Genomic DNA, 13,060 nt, shown 5'->3' with positions numbered 1-13,060 from the left:
CCAGTTTCTTGCTGATTTAACTGTCAGCCATCCAACCAATAAGTCAAAGGGAGACAAAGCTGGGAGATAAAACTGGTTATTATGTCTCACACCTGGGCAGCCCACACAGCCCCCTGCCCTACTGCACAGCCTTTGGGTTTTCCGCCTCCTTATGTCATGTTTGTCAAGATGTAAAGCAGCTGACAAAATGCATCTCTGCTGTGCCAAAGTTATGCCTTAGGAAGCCCCACTATGATTTTGTGTTCCTCTCAAAACTTTCCTGTTTCCTCATAGGACTGGAGCACCACTGTTGTTCTCAGATAACTAAGAACCCCAAAAGCCCCAGTTTGTGATTACAGGTTTGCTAAGGTAGAAGTTTGCATTTTCTCTATTCTGCTTGCCATGCACTGCTTCCCAGATCACATTCTCTCTTTTAGAAATTAAGTAATGTTGTACATTAACTGCTCAGTAAAGGCTATTTCAGAACATAATCTCTTTCACTGTTTGACAAAATAAACATACCTCATCCTGAAGATTATTCCATTGCAAAAGATAAGCAAAATGGGGCTGTTATCAGTGCTAAATATCCTACAAAGGTCATTCCATACTGATCCAATACATATACAGTCAGGCCACAGAAGTCTGTTTTTTCTAATGCATTAATAATGCATAAACATGCTACTCTTTCTAGTCTCAACCAGATGCCTCTGCCTTATTAGCCTACGCTCACTAATATATTCTCTGGTAGAGAAGAAGAGGATTAATCACATGCAGGGGATGGCAGGGATATATATATTTTAATAATTCTTTGTTTCCTGTTCTCAGTATTTGTTTGCATTTAAACATGAGGACGGGGCTGGGAAGGAGCTGCCTGTTAGCCTGCTGGCTCTTCCCTCTGCTCCTTCAGAGCTGCTCCTGAGGTATAGTACAGCCAGGACTTCTGAGAGCCTCTGCCCCTGAAGTCAAATGTTATCTGTAGATTTGCATGTCAACCCTGCTATCAACCTACTATTTATCCACAATCCAGCCATATAGTAACATCCATTTTGGGCTAGTCAGCTATTAAATAGATTGGTTCATTGACTAGGAAAAAAAAAAGTGACTACATTTACAAGCCTGGTTCACGTTTAAAAATCTCTATTTTTATCCATAAAGGGCAGAAAAGAACACAAATAATCAAAGCCCAGAGTGAGAACAAACAGGAGCTCCTGATTCTGGGTCTGTCAAGCCAAAGCAGCATCTCATCACCGCCAAAAGGGCCTAACAAACTCCCTGTCTGCCCTTGCCTCCATGCTTCTGCCAGGTACCTTGAGCTGCTGTTCCCTGAAAACCAATTTCACACACTAAAATGGTAGAAGAGTTCAAATAAACATGCAAGATTAGTGAGAAAAAACTGGCTCGATAAGTGCCAGAGGAAGGGGCAGGTTGATAAGGAGTTAGAATATATTGGTAAAGAAGGGCTGGAGAAGGGGCAGAGGGACAGGAAAGAACAGGAGAAAGGGCAGAGCTGTGGCAGAGGTGGCTCAGGGCACCACAGTACAGGACCATTACCCGTGTGGTTTCATGATCTGCTACAGCAAATCTGTGAATCTGTGTTTCTGGAAAAGCTTTTCCACCACTTCCCTTGCACCATCCCCTGCTGCTTCACAGCCAGCCAGATCAACAGGCATCAGAGAGCCAGAAACAAATCTGAAACATATATTAGTGTTAAATCAGGGGAGCTCCCTGGTATGGAGCATGTGGTTGCATGAATGTGGTCTGAAGGCCAGGGGGGCAGTGAGAACATGGGTGACAGAACCAGGGAGCTGCACAAAGCCTGCTTTTCCTTCCATCCTCGCAGCAGACTGAGGCTGACTCATGTTAAGCAAGAAACTGCCCTCTGGCTCTCCTCCCTGGGGCAGGGGCCTTCCACCCTGAGGCTCATGTCCTTACAGCTGCTTCTGAACTGTATTTAAGGGGACACAGAATCATCACAGAACAGTTGAGGCTGGAAGGGAGCTCTGGAGGTCATCTTGTCCAACCTCCCTGCTGAAGCAGGGCCACCTACAGCCAGTTGCATAGGACTGTGTCTCAATTTGTTTTTATTATCTCCAAAGGGAGAGACTCTACAACCTCCCCAGGCAACCTACTTGCAAACACAATGTGAACAACACAAGTGTACATGCCGTCTCTCTCCTACAAGGGATTTCAGGGAAGACCTCAAATTTGAATCTGTGGGATACTGCCTTTCATGACAGTGCCTCGACTCCTGTGTCTAGTTGTCCCTTCATATGACAGGGTACTGAACCTGCTCTGCCACATCATTTTAAAATTACTTTGGTCAGCACTGGCATGGTCCCCCTCTCACCAAATGGAAATAATTCCCCAAATGGAGATACACCCTCAGAGGCACTCCCATCTCCCAGACCCTGCAATGAGCCAGTGCAGGAGCTTACCTAGCAGAAAGTAATTGTCTTTTTTGCTGGGTCAGTTTTCTGCTAATTTAGTTCCCTAAGCTGACTTATCCCATGGTCAGATAAGCACCATGCCAGCAACCAGGTATGCAGGAGGGACTGAGACAGCACACCAGATGAAACACTTGGTTAGGGATGTTTAACTATTGTGTAACAACAGCTTGCACTGTTCAGGTGTCTAGTAGTAAAGTTCTCAGCCTCAGAAAGCCCAAATCACGAGATACAATAGTGAACAAAGAGATTCTGCAGACCCATTAACTTGTATTTTGAAAACATGGTGACTGGGGCAGGAATGGTGGGGGTGCTAAGCATTCTGCACAACCCCAGCTATAAGAGGTTGCACACATCTTTTCTATATTGACTCTTGGCGTGGTGACTGATGGGATTCTGCTCTCTCACAACATCAACAAGGGCAGCCATGCCCTTCCTCAGCTTCCTCAGCTGTGGGGGCTCTGCCAGGATGAGGTGATGGCTGTTGGGGATGGGGCTGTCACACACTGTCCTCAGTGAAGCCCTGGAGAAGACCCCATGTGCCCTTGAATGTTTCACACACTGGCTATCACGCACATTCATGTTTCTGAGAGCTTTCTTCTAAGGAAGAGCTGTATTCTCCACAGGTCCTAGTGCTTGGTGCAAAAGCCATGCATACAGCTTCCATGATGTTGTGGTTTCACCCCAGCAGGCAACTAAGCTCAATGCTCACTCACTCCCCCACCATCAGGATTGGGGAGAGAAATGTAATGGTAAGAGCTAGAAAATTCATGGGTTGAGATAAAGACAGGGAAAACAAAAGCTGCATACACAAGCAAAGAAAAACAAAGAATTAATTCATTGCTTCCCAATGGGCAGGTAGGTGTTCAGTCATCTCCAGGAGACCAGGGCCCCATCATATGTAATGGTTACTTGGGAATATAAACACCACCACTACAAACATCCGACCTTCTTCCTTCTTCCCCCCACTTTATATACTGAACATCATGTCATATGGTATGGAATACCCCCTCAGTCAGTTGAGGTCAGTTGTCCTGGCTGTGTCTCTTCCCACCCTCCATGTACCCCCAACTTCCTCGCCAGCATGGCGGTATGAAAAGCAGAAAAGGCCTTTGCTCTGTCTAAGCACTGCTCAGCAATAAAAAACCATCTCTATATGATCAACCATGTGCTGGGCACAAATCCAAGACACAGCCCCATCCCAGTCACTGGGAAGAAAATTAGCTTTATCCCAGCTAAAACAAGCACACTTGATCATAAGCCTACTTTTGACTTGTTCCACACCTTGGTCACCCTTGCAGGTGGCATCTGGTGGGTGGCTTTGTCACTGTGGGCCTTCTTCTGAAAGCTGCTCCCAAGACTGAGGGCAGCTGAGGCTCCCCAGAGAACTGGTGTGCTCAAAGTCACTCATAATGGGTTTAATTTCCTCACAAGACATTTATAATGTGTGTCTGTGTGACACACAGTAAATTTGAAAGGGATAAATACATGATGGGTATAAATCATTTTGATCACCCAGCCTTCTAACAGAGATGAATTCTTCCCCTTGTCTGAGTCAGAAGAGAATCCACAGCCATGAGTTAAAGCCACAGCTAAAAATTGTGAAGGAAATATTCTGCAGTTTAAACAGTCAGAACTCCAGGTCCCTCTACAAATTTCTGAAAAAGAAAAGGGGGAAAAAAAAAGAGAGAGGACTAGATCAGCCGGTGGTGCCAGGACAGCTGGGGATTAACACTGGTGTACCAGGCAAGACCTGGCTGGTAAGTGAACAGCACCTCAAAAAAGTTGTAAAACTGAAAATAGCACTCTGCACAAATGAAAGAAATGGTGTCGTGATGCATAAATGGCAAAAAGGTACTGGGATTTAGGAGGAACTTGCTCTGTGCTGTATTTTACAGCCTTGCAGCAATGGCACCAGGCTTCCTTTCAGCAGTGATAAAAAATTTTAACATTTCCTGCACGTTAACAAAGGACACCTTCTAGGACGACTTCCAAGAAGACTTGCTGGAATTTCCAAGTTCTCCTTCTGGCAGTGCTGGTGGAGGCAAGGACTCCGAGTTGCATTGCTGTGGGCTCCTCTCCTTGCCCAGCTGGCTCAGCCCCACAGCAGCAGATCTGGATGGAGCTATGTTGGCTCCGTGCTATTGTTGTCTACACAAGGAAAACAGTGCCTGCTAAGAAATTATTTTAAGATGATTTAATTAAACTGATACCAATCTCTCTAATGTAAACACAAAACAAGAAAAAAAAATGTACCCTTGCTTTAAATCCCGTGTAATGTAGCAAATGGATGGCAAACAGAAGGTCGAAGGGAGGGTGAGCTGCCTTGTGCATGCTTATATTTGGAGGCTGCACTTAGTGTTTGATGTAAAGGCAGGCAAGCTGCTACCTAGTGTTGACAGAAGGTAGGACAGCAAAAAGGCAAATTTGCAAGAGTGAGAACATTCTCATTATTCCTGCAGAAAAAGTTCAATTCTCCAGGGATTTTAGTGTGAAATTAGGAAGTTTCCCAGAAAAGGTGAGAGAAGAAAAGAAGATGGTGCCTGTGCTGATTTAACTGCATTTATCCTCAGCCTGAGGAGCACAGGTAGGGCAGCATAGGAGAAAGCCTGTGGAGGCAGAGCTGCTATGGAGAAAGAGCTGGGGATGAAAGGAGACAGGAGAGGCAGGGGTAGGGAAGCACTTGTGATACTTTGGGGACAGGCTGGGCTGCCTGAGCTCAGGGGGTGCTGGCTGGAAGGATCTGGTGGGAATTGTCATTGTAGATCCACCTAGGGCCCATCAGGTTCTTGGAAATGCTTCTCACTTTGGCCTCAAGTGCTGGGCTTTCTAAGTATTTCAGCTATTCCCTCTCTGCAGCTTCCCTGAAACCATGGAAATTCCAGTAAAAGTACATATGTAGAACTGGAAAGTAGACACTTGCAGACTTTCTTCTGCACTGTCTAGGATGAGGTATTGTAGGAAGCAACCACATCTTGCTCCTCAAAGACCATCTGGTGTGCTCTCCAGACAGGCACCTCATGCCAAATGCACCATATGGAAGTTTGATTCATCAACCAGACATGCCGTGGAATGGGAGAGGCCCCAGGACAGGCTTCTCTGAGAATGCAGGAAGGACAGACTACGTGGACTGTGCCAATGGTGTGGAAGTTGGAGGATCACACAGGATGGGTTGAGAATGTTTGGTCAACAGGTTTCCTTGCCATTCGTCCAAGTGAACAAGTGAAGCTCGTTACTTCCCCACATACTGACGCAATGCTGATGATGGGTTTGCTAGGTCCTGCATGCCACATCTGGTGCATCTCCGGAGGAGGAAGGGGATGCTCCAAGAGGGCTGCTCTGCAGGCTCCTGGTGCTCAACAGCTCCCTCCTGCTGCTGCAGCTGGAGGTGCCAGCATGGGCCGGTGCCTGGCCACATGATTAGGGCCTGAGGTAGAACTACAATGTGTTATCTCTCACCAAGCCTCATCTAATTCGGTGGGCAGTGTGGTGCTTCCTGTCCTCATTTGCAAGCCAGATTTCACAGACACAGTTGCCACCATGGCATAACCATGTGAAAATCCAGAATCAGAGAAAACTTTCAGCATAGTCCAACCAATGAGAAACTGGGGTAATTTGGGGCAATTTCTTTAATTGCTCCAGTGAGTGAACTGAAAATTTACTAGTTCAGATGATCCTAACTTGTCCATACAGGCAGAAAAACTGAGGCATCCACCTACCATCACCCACTGAGTTTGTAGCAGAGTTAGATATAAAACACTAAATGCTGGAAGGTGTTTTTGTTGATGTTTCCCAGACTGACTGGTACTCAAAACACCCTGATATTGTTGGTAAATTAACACTTGAACATATATTATTGCAACTGGCTATGGCAGAAGAATTATACCTTGCCCCACAATAAAATACGAAGACAGCATCTGTGCTGGGGAAGTCATATGCTTACTTAAAGTCTACACTGTAGGACACCAGAGGAGTCACACAATTAAATGATTTCACTCTTTCCACCTTCCATTTAGCAATCAATGAAAGTTCTCCCTCCAGGGAAAAGCTTGATGAAGGGGGAGCTCTCAGCCCATTGTTTTGCCTGGGGTGCCAAAAAGAAATACATCATGATTTATATGTTAATGAGCAATTCTCGTTAGGCAGTGCATTCTGCAAGGTGTTGCAGTGGGGGACTGGAAGGCTGATCCATCAGAGGAAGTTAATTCATCATCAAAGTGAGACAGAGAGCACCCTGGTGAGAGCTGTAAATAGGGCATTGGGAGAGTGACAGAGCACAGGGTGGCATGTCCCCCCCCCCCCATTAGCACTCCCACTGACAGTCCTGCCACTGCCTGCTCTCAGGCTCCAGCTCAATCACATTATTTATAGAGCATTTCACATTCCTGGTTGGTATCCAGTCGATGTTGGTTTCAATTAGAATAAATGCTTATTGATTGAGAGGAGATGGGCCAGCTGATTAGCTCCTTGGGAAGCAAAGCATAGTTGGCTGAGGGCAGGCTGGGCTCCAGAGAAAGGAGTGTGTGGGGCTCTAAAAATCTGTCAGGGAGGAGAAGTCTTCTAGATTAAATCAATTCATTGAAGAGTCCATCTAATAAAGATAAGCGGCTAAATTCATTAGGGAATTAATGGTAGGCCTGATTAAAAACCCCAGTGGGAGCCCTGCTGATTTCAACAAGCTTCAGGTCCAGCCCAATATTTGCCTTGAAGCCACACTTTCCAACCTTTGATTAGGCCACTGAAAGCTATGTGCCTACAGTGATCAGAGTAGGCTACCAAGCATCTAGAAATGTCCACCAAAACCAGACAAACAACTGTCTGTATGTTCATTAATGAGCAAATGTATTTTTCTTTAGATACTATGGAGAAGAGTCTTAGCTATGGATAGATGCTCCAGGAGCATGAAATCACAGTGCATCACTCCCTCCCCAAACTCGTGTGCGCTACCACGAGCACAGCGAGATCTGGATGCCGTGACTGACTCTGCTGCGTGTTTGGGCACCAGACACTTTTGGGTCGCTGACGGTCCCATGCTACACGTGACACACACCGTGGGTGTGATCACACACACGGCTCTTGCTCGGGATGATGGTGGCAGGCTGAATGATTTATTACAGTCATTGGCAGACGATTAGGCTGTCAGGTTGGTCACCGATGTGCTGTGGCGGGTCACGGCCGTCCCGGCCGCTCCATCCTTCCTGCTCACCCCGCAGTGAGGGGCTGGGGCACGGCCTCTACTTCCCATCAGGAGCGACAAGGGAACCATCCGGGTGCGTGCGGTAGTGCTCCCCTCCTGTGGCCGGGAGCGGCCGGTGCAGCTGGAGCGGCGGGAGCGCGGCTGGGACGAGCAGCGCAGGGTGATGGATGGGGGGGAACGGTTACGTTTTTAAACAATTTTTTTTTTTTTTACTTCCTTTCACATTTTCTTCTGTTCTTTGAAGGGTACACGTCCCTTTTAGGTTCATGGCCTAAAGGTCTGTACTTGGACCAGAGCTGTGATTAGTGAGCTAGCGCTGCACCCAAAGTGGCTGAGCCACGGGCAGCAAAACCCTCTCCAGATGTGACTTTTCCCTTCCTAGGGGCAACATGACCTTGCCGAGCACAAAATGCTCAGTGGGATCACAAGAGAAAGACATCAACACGAGTCTCTAATACCGCTGAATCCACAGGAACAGCTATTCTGTAAATGATTAATGAGTCCCTTCATTATTCATGCCTGTGTCAGGTGCTGCCAGGGAAAGTCCCACTGCAATCTGCTATTGCTTGCCTGCTGCCTCACCAGAGCTGCTGCTGCCACAGGTGCAGGTGCTCCAGGGATGCAATTTCTGGGCAGTTTTGCTTTGCAAATGCCAGATGAATCATCAGTGGCACAACAGTGCTGCTGAGATACCACTGCCTTTCATGGATCTTTTTTGCCATAGGCTATTAGTTGATAGGTTTCAATGTTTAATAAAGTCAGGATATTCTGTATTAGCAGCCTGTGTCATGCAGTACATAGAGGGAAGGACAATAATGAGGTTTTCTAGTGGTTAAAATCTGACAAAGGTCTTATCTACCATTCTGTCTGCATCCAACAGAAAGGAAGGAAATTCCTTTGGAGTCCACACACATCAGAGAAGGAGTCAAATAATTCGAGTAGGATTTTCTCTCAGCTGCAGGATTTCCCCATCTGGCCTAAGCCCTGGAAGATGAGGTTAGGATACTCTGCCCAGGAAGGACATTCAGGGCTGACCTCCATGGTTCTCCATACCCTGCAGCCAGAGCTCTAATTACTCACATCATTATCTTAGCCTGCCCTGCTGGAAATGTTATCAGGGAGTATGGGTATTCACTAGGAACCCTCCTTCCGATGTAGGACAATGTAATTATTATTGCCATCAGAGAAGGGAATGACTAATAAGGACCTTCAGAGAGTGTTTAATAAGGACCTTCAGAGGGTATTTTATTCATCCTTTGCTCCCTGGCTTCAAAGACAACTTTAAAAGGCATAATTAAGTAGCTCAAATGCTAAAACTGTCTTGGCTCTTTTACTTAATTTCTTTCCAATATCAAGACGTAAAGTGGACAATAATTTCCCAGCAGGCCAACAGCTCCACCCTTTATGAGCTAATGGATCTTACATCTGCCCACTCTTATGTTTTGCTTTTGCAGTGCATTTCTACCTGTTGTTCACTTTTTTCCCCTGCTGATTCCAGTGATATTGCCCAGAAGTCATGATTGTCTCATTTTCATCTCACTCCAACCCCTCTTTGCAGAGCAGTTCCTCAGAGTTACAGCAGAATGCTGGATTTTTATGACTATCTGCATGAGATTAGTTTGATTTGGAAAGAGATGTGAATGAGCCAGCGTGTTTATCACTCAGCACAGGTTTTTCAGCTGTTTGGTAGAGCATGGGATGTTTTTCAGCCTTTCTGGGCCTGCAGAGGGAAAAGCTGAACATAGCATTGATGACTAGGGCAATTTCTCCCATGTTACCTTGACCAACCCCCCCTGATATGACTCCACAAGCTGATACTCTTACACAGTGTCCTTTGTTAAAAATATTCTAGTACAACATTTTCACACAGGTCAGAGTTGGGGGGAGGAGGGGGTTTGTTTGGTTTGGTTTGGGTTTTTTTTCTTTTCTTTTCTTTTTTGTTTGTTTGTTGTTTGTTTGGGGTTTTTTCTTTTGCTTGTGATTTGATTTTTCTTTCCTGTAAGGATCACTAAACCAGAGAGATGTCCTATGTAATGCATCCATTAGGCTCCTGGAGCATGACCATAGTGTCCCGCCCCTTCCCAGCTCACCCAGCTCATACCATCAGTCAATACCAAGGGGCTTTCCCAGCAGACCTGTAGTGTAAGTAGAAGCAGGGAAAGGACTGCATCTGCTCTACCACCCCATGGGTTGCAGCATCCCTGACTCTATTAATAGGGAATGAATGATTGCAGCTCATCCCTGCTTCTTTTAGTGAGTTTGTCCTTGTGGTAGTCCCTGTAGTAACTATGCCAATTTTTAAAAAAGATACATAAGGCTAAGACACAGTCAAGTCCATAATTCTCTTTAAATTAAGCATTACCTAACATGAATTTTAAAATATGATGCTCTTTTCTGTTAAAGGAAACATATCTGCTTTAGGTTCTTTCTTCAGTAAAGTGCCTTAAAATGAGTTACTGTAAAAAAAATTGTGGAAGATTAAAAAAAAGCAAACAAGAATGTTTAAACAAACCCACAGATGCTTTTCTGACCTTCCCATACTGAAGTCAGCTTCCAAAATTAGCAAAACAGGTGTCTCATATTCCTTTATACCTGCACACATCAAGGGAGGCAGTTAAAATTGATGGAGTAATACCAATATAAAGGAAGGATAATGAATTTGATCAGTTTTATTGCTTCACCCAGTGCTACTTAGAGGCGCCAATCTGTTTGCAGGAGTTGTTGCAAGACGCTTTCAGGTGCCTAAAGACCTCAGCCGATGTAATAATGAATATGGGACAAACCTAATGATCCTCCTAAATGATTAACTATGCATCTTCTTTCCCACACTGGAGACTAATTAGGTATTTTCATGCAGCAGTCAAAACTAGGCCAGACATTTTGATCCGATGTGTAAACTCGACCCTTCTGCTCCGGAGCTGTGGGTGAGTTGTGCTGCTGTGAGGTGTTACACCCTGGCTACTGCCTTGTTCTTCCATCCCAGGACACCAGGCCTGTTTTGCAGCCAGTGGCTGTTGTGTTTACTCCTTGACACCGTGATGCACAGCCCAGGGGCAGCACTGTGGGTCACTGCAGCACCAGTCACAGGCCAGCAGGAATGCTGAGCCTGCTGAACCCAGCCTGCTGCAGCAGCCCCTGTGGAGGCTCTGCTAGGCATGGCTTGAGCAGCACAGGCAGCTGCTTCAGTAAGGATGGAGCTTTGTGCCATGAGTTGCACTTGAAATCTGCCTTGGTAAATAGAAATCATCAGATGGGAGTTTTCTTTTCTTTAATGGCTTTAAGCTGAAGGACAGTAGATTTAGGTTAGGTACTAGGAAGAATTTCTTTATTGTGAGGGTGGTGAGACACTGGAACAGGTTGCCCAGAGAAGCTGTGGATGTCCCATCCCTGGAAGTGTTCAAGGCCAGGTTGGATGAGGTTTTGAGCAACCTGGTCTAGCAGAAGGTGTCCACGCTCATGGCAGGAGGAGTGGAACTAGATGATCTTTAAGGTCCCTTTGAACCCGGGCCATTCGATGATTCTGTGATTCTGACTTGCCCAGAAGAAAAGCTCATATCTGCACAAAACAGTGATGTTTAGTAGTAACAATGCGAAACTTTGTGACTCTCGACGATCTCTTATCTCCTTAAAATGACTTTAAATAGAAACTAGTACAATCTTCTCCACACAATTAACATTTGTAAAAACGTTACATTTTTTTGGCTAAAATCCCCAGTATTAATTATTTAATTCTTTACAGAGAGTCAAATTCCATGTATGCTTTGTGCTGAAACTGCTTAAAAATAGGTGGCAATTTGGAAAAGCACAAGAAATCTACTTGCATCCCTCATTTAAACTTAGTCATTACTATGATTAATGTAATGTATAGGTGAGAGAGGGAATGTAGCTAAGAGATGGGTGTGCCTGCACCACTTACTAAAATGTTTTTCAGTAGATCTGTAAGATTATAAGACTGGCACCTGTAAAAAGAGCAGGTATACTTATGAACAATTGCATGAAGAAGTAAACCAATTATAACCATTCTCTTAGAATTGCAGAAAATTCAAGTATATATACTGTTGGCTCATATAAATGTGTGCCAGTGTATGTTATATACATAGCTTATAGATTATATTCATGTGCTACATACATAGTATATATATTATATATGTGTTATATACATGTCATATATACTGTAACTCTAAAATAGCAAAAAGTGTCGCTTCTGTAGGTCAAATGTTCAGCTGGTTGGAAAAATGCAATAGCAACCCCATCATGTTCCAGGAGAGGGCAGTCAGATATGTCCGCAGGGTTTACAAGCGATTTGTAAACTCAGAGCATACGCAGAGAAACGGGTCATCTGACAAATATGAACATTTGTTTCTGCTTGCATGGCCTTACTGATTGCAGTGCTGCTCTCAGACTAAATCATGGCCCTGAACTTTCCGAACCATCAGTCTGGGGTGAAAAATACTCTCCCTAATGCTGCAGCCAAAGTTTTCACAGACCTCCTAAACCTCCTCTAGCAGCTGACAGATGTTAAAGCAGTGTATAAAACCCAATTTAAATACCATAGAGCAGGTGGTCCACGGACATTTCTCCTTAGTGTGGCTTCTTCAGGAAGTCTTGTGCTTGTGGAAGAAGGACTGTTTTACGCCTTCCCTGCAGCTCAAGCATCCTCACAACAAGTGGGTAATAGTCCAAAGAGTCTGAGAGCTACATCACTTGGAATCATCTGAAATGTGCTATTAGTCTCTTTTGTTGTGCTAATGGCAGGTGGAAGTCAACATAAGTATTAATTGCAAAGCTGTTCAGTCGAAGTGCTTTTAGCCAAGCAGGCATGGTAACAGCTGAGAGGCTTTGTGTTTCATTTTAATTAACTCAACAAGAAAGGCAATAGAAATGAAATGTTTTCAGTTGCGTTTCCAGTGCTAATCAGCAGCTCATTATCTTTAATCACACAGGCATCGCTGTTCTTTTCCAGCAGGTGATAGAAGGACTGAGCAGGAGTGTGTGGTGCTGTATGACACAGGTGGGGTGAGTGCAGCAAGGAGAGGATGAGAGGGGAGAGAAACTCCCTGCCCAGATGGAGAGAGCTGAGCCCTATCACCAGGTCCACAGGCACCATCACTGGCATCCACCAGACAGGGAGATCCAGTTGTTGTCCTGCCATTTTAGCAGCCAGTGTTGGTCTGAATGGTGAACGAGCTCCAGGAGGTCACATGGGACCATGCTACCACCAGGTAGGTGGGTCCCAGCCCTCTCTCTCCCACATCATCCCCACAAGGCATTGGTGACTTCATGGGTGACACTGCCCTCACAGAGATGCTCAGATCCTATTGCATGGTTGCAAAATAACAACTCACCTTCTGAGGGCCAGTCAAGGCAATAGGACCTGTTTTGGTGGGCTCTCCTTTGCAGCTCCCTCCAGGCCTGCAGTGTGCAACCTGTTTCAGGGTAT

This window comes from Corapipo altera, unplaced genomic scaffold (genome assembly GCF_003945725.1).
Source record: "Corapipo altera isolate COAL_440 unplaced genomic scaffold, ASM394572v1 23, whole genome shotgun sequence".
NCBI lineage: Eukaryota > Metazoa > Chordata > Aves > Passeriformes > Pipridae > Corapipo > Corapipo altera.
Note: the sequence above shows the minus strand (reverse complement) of the source record.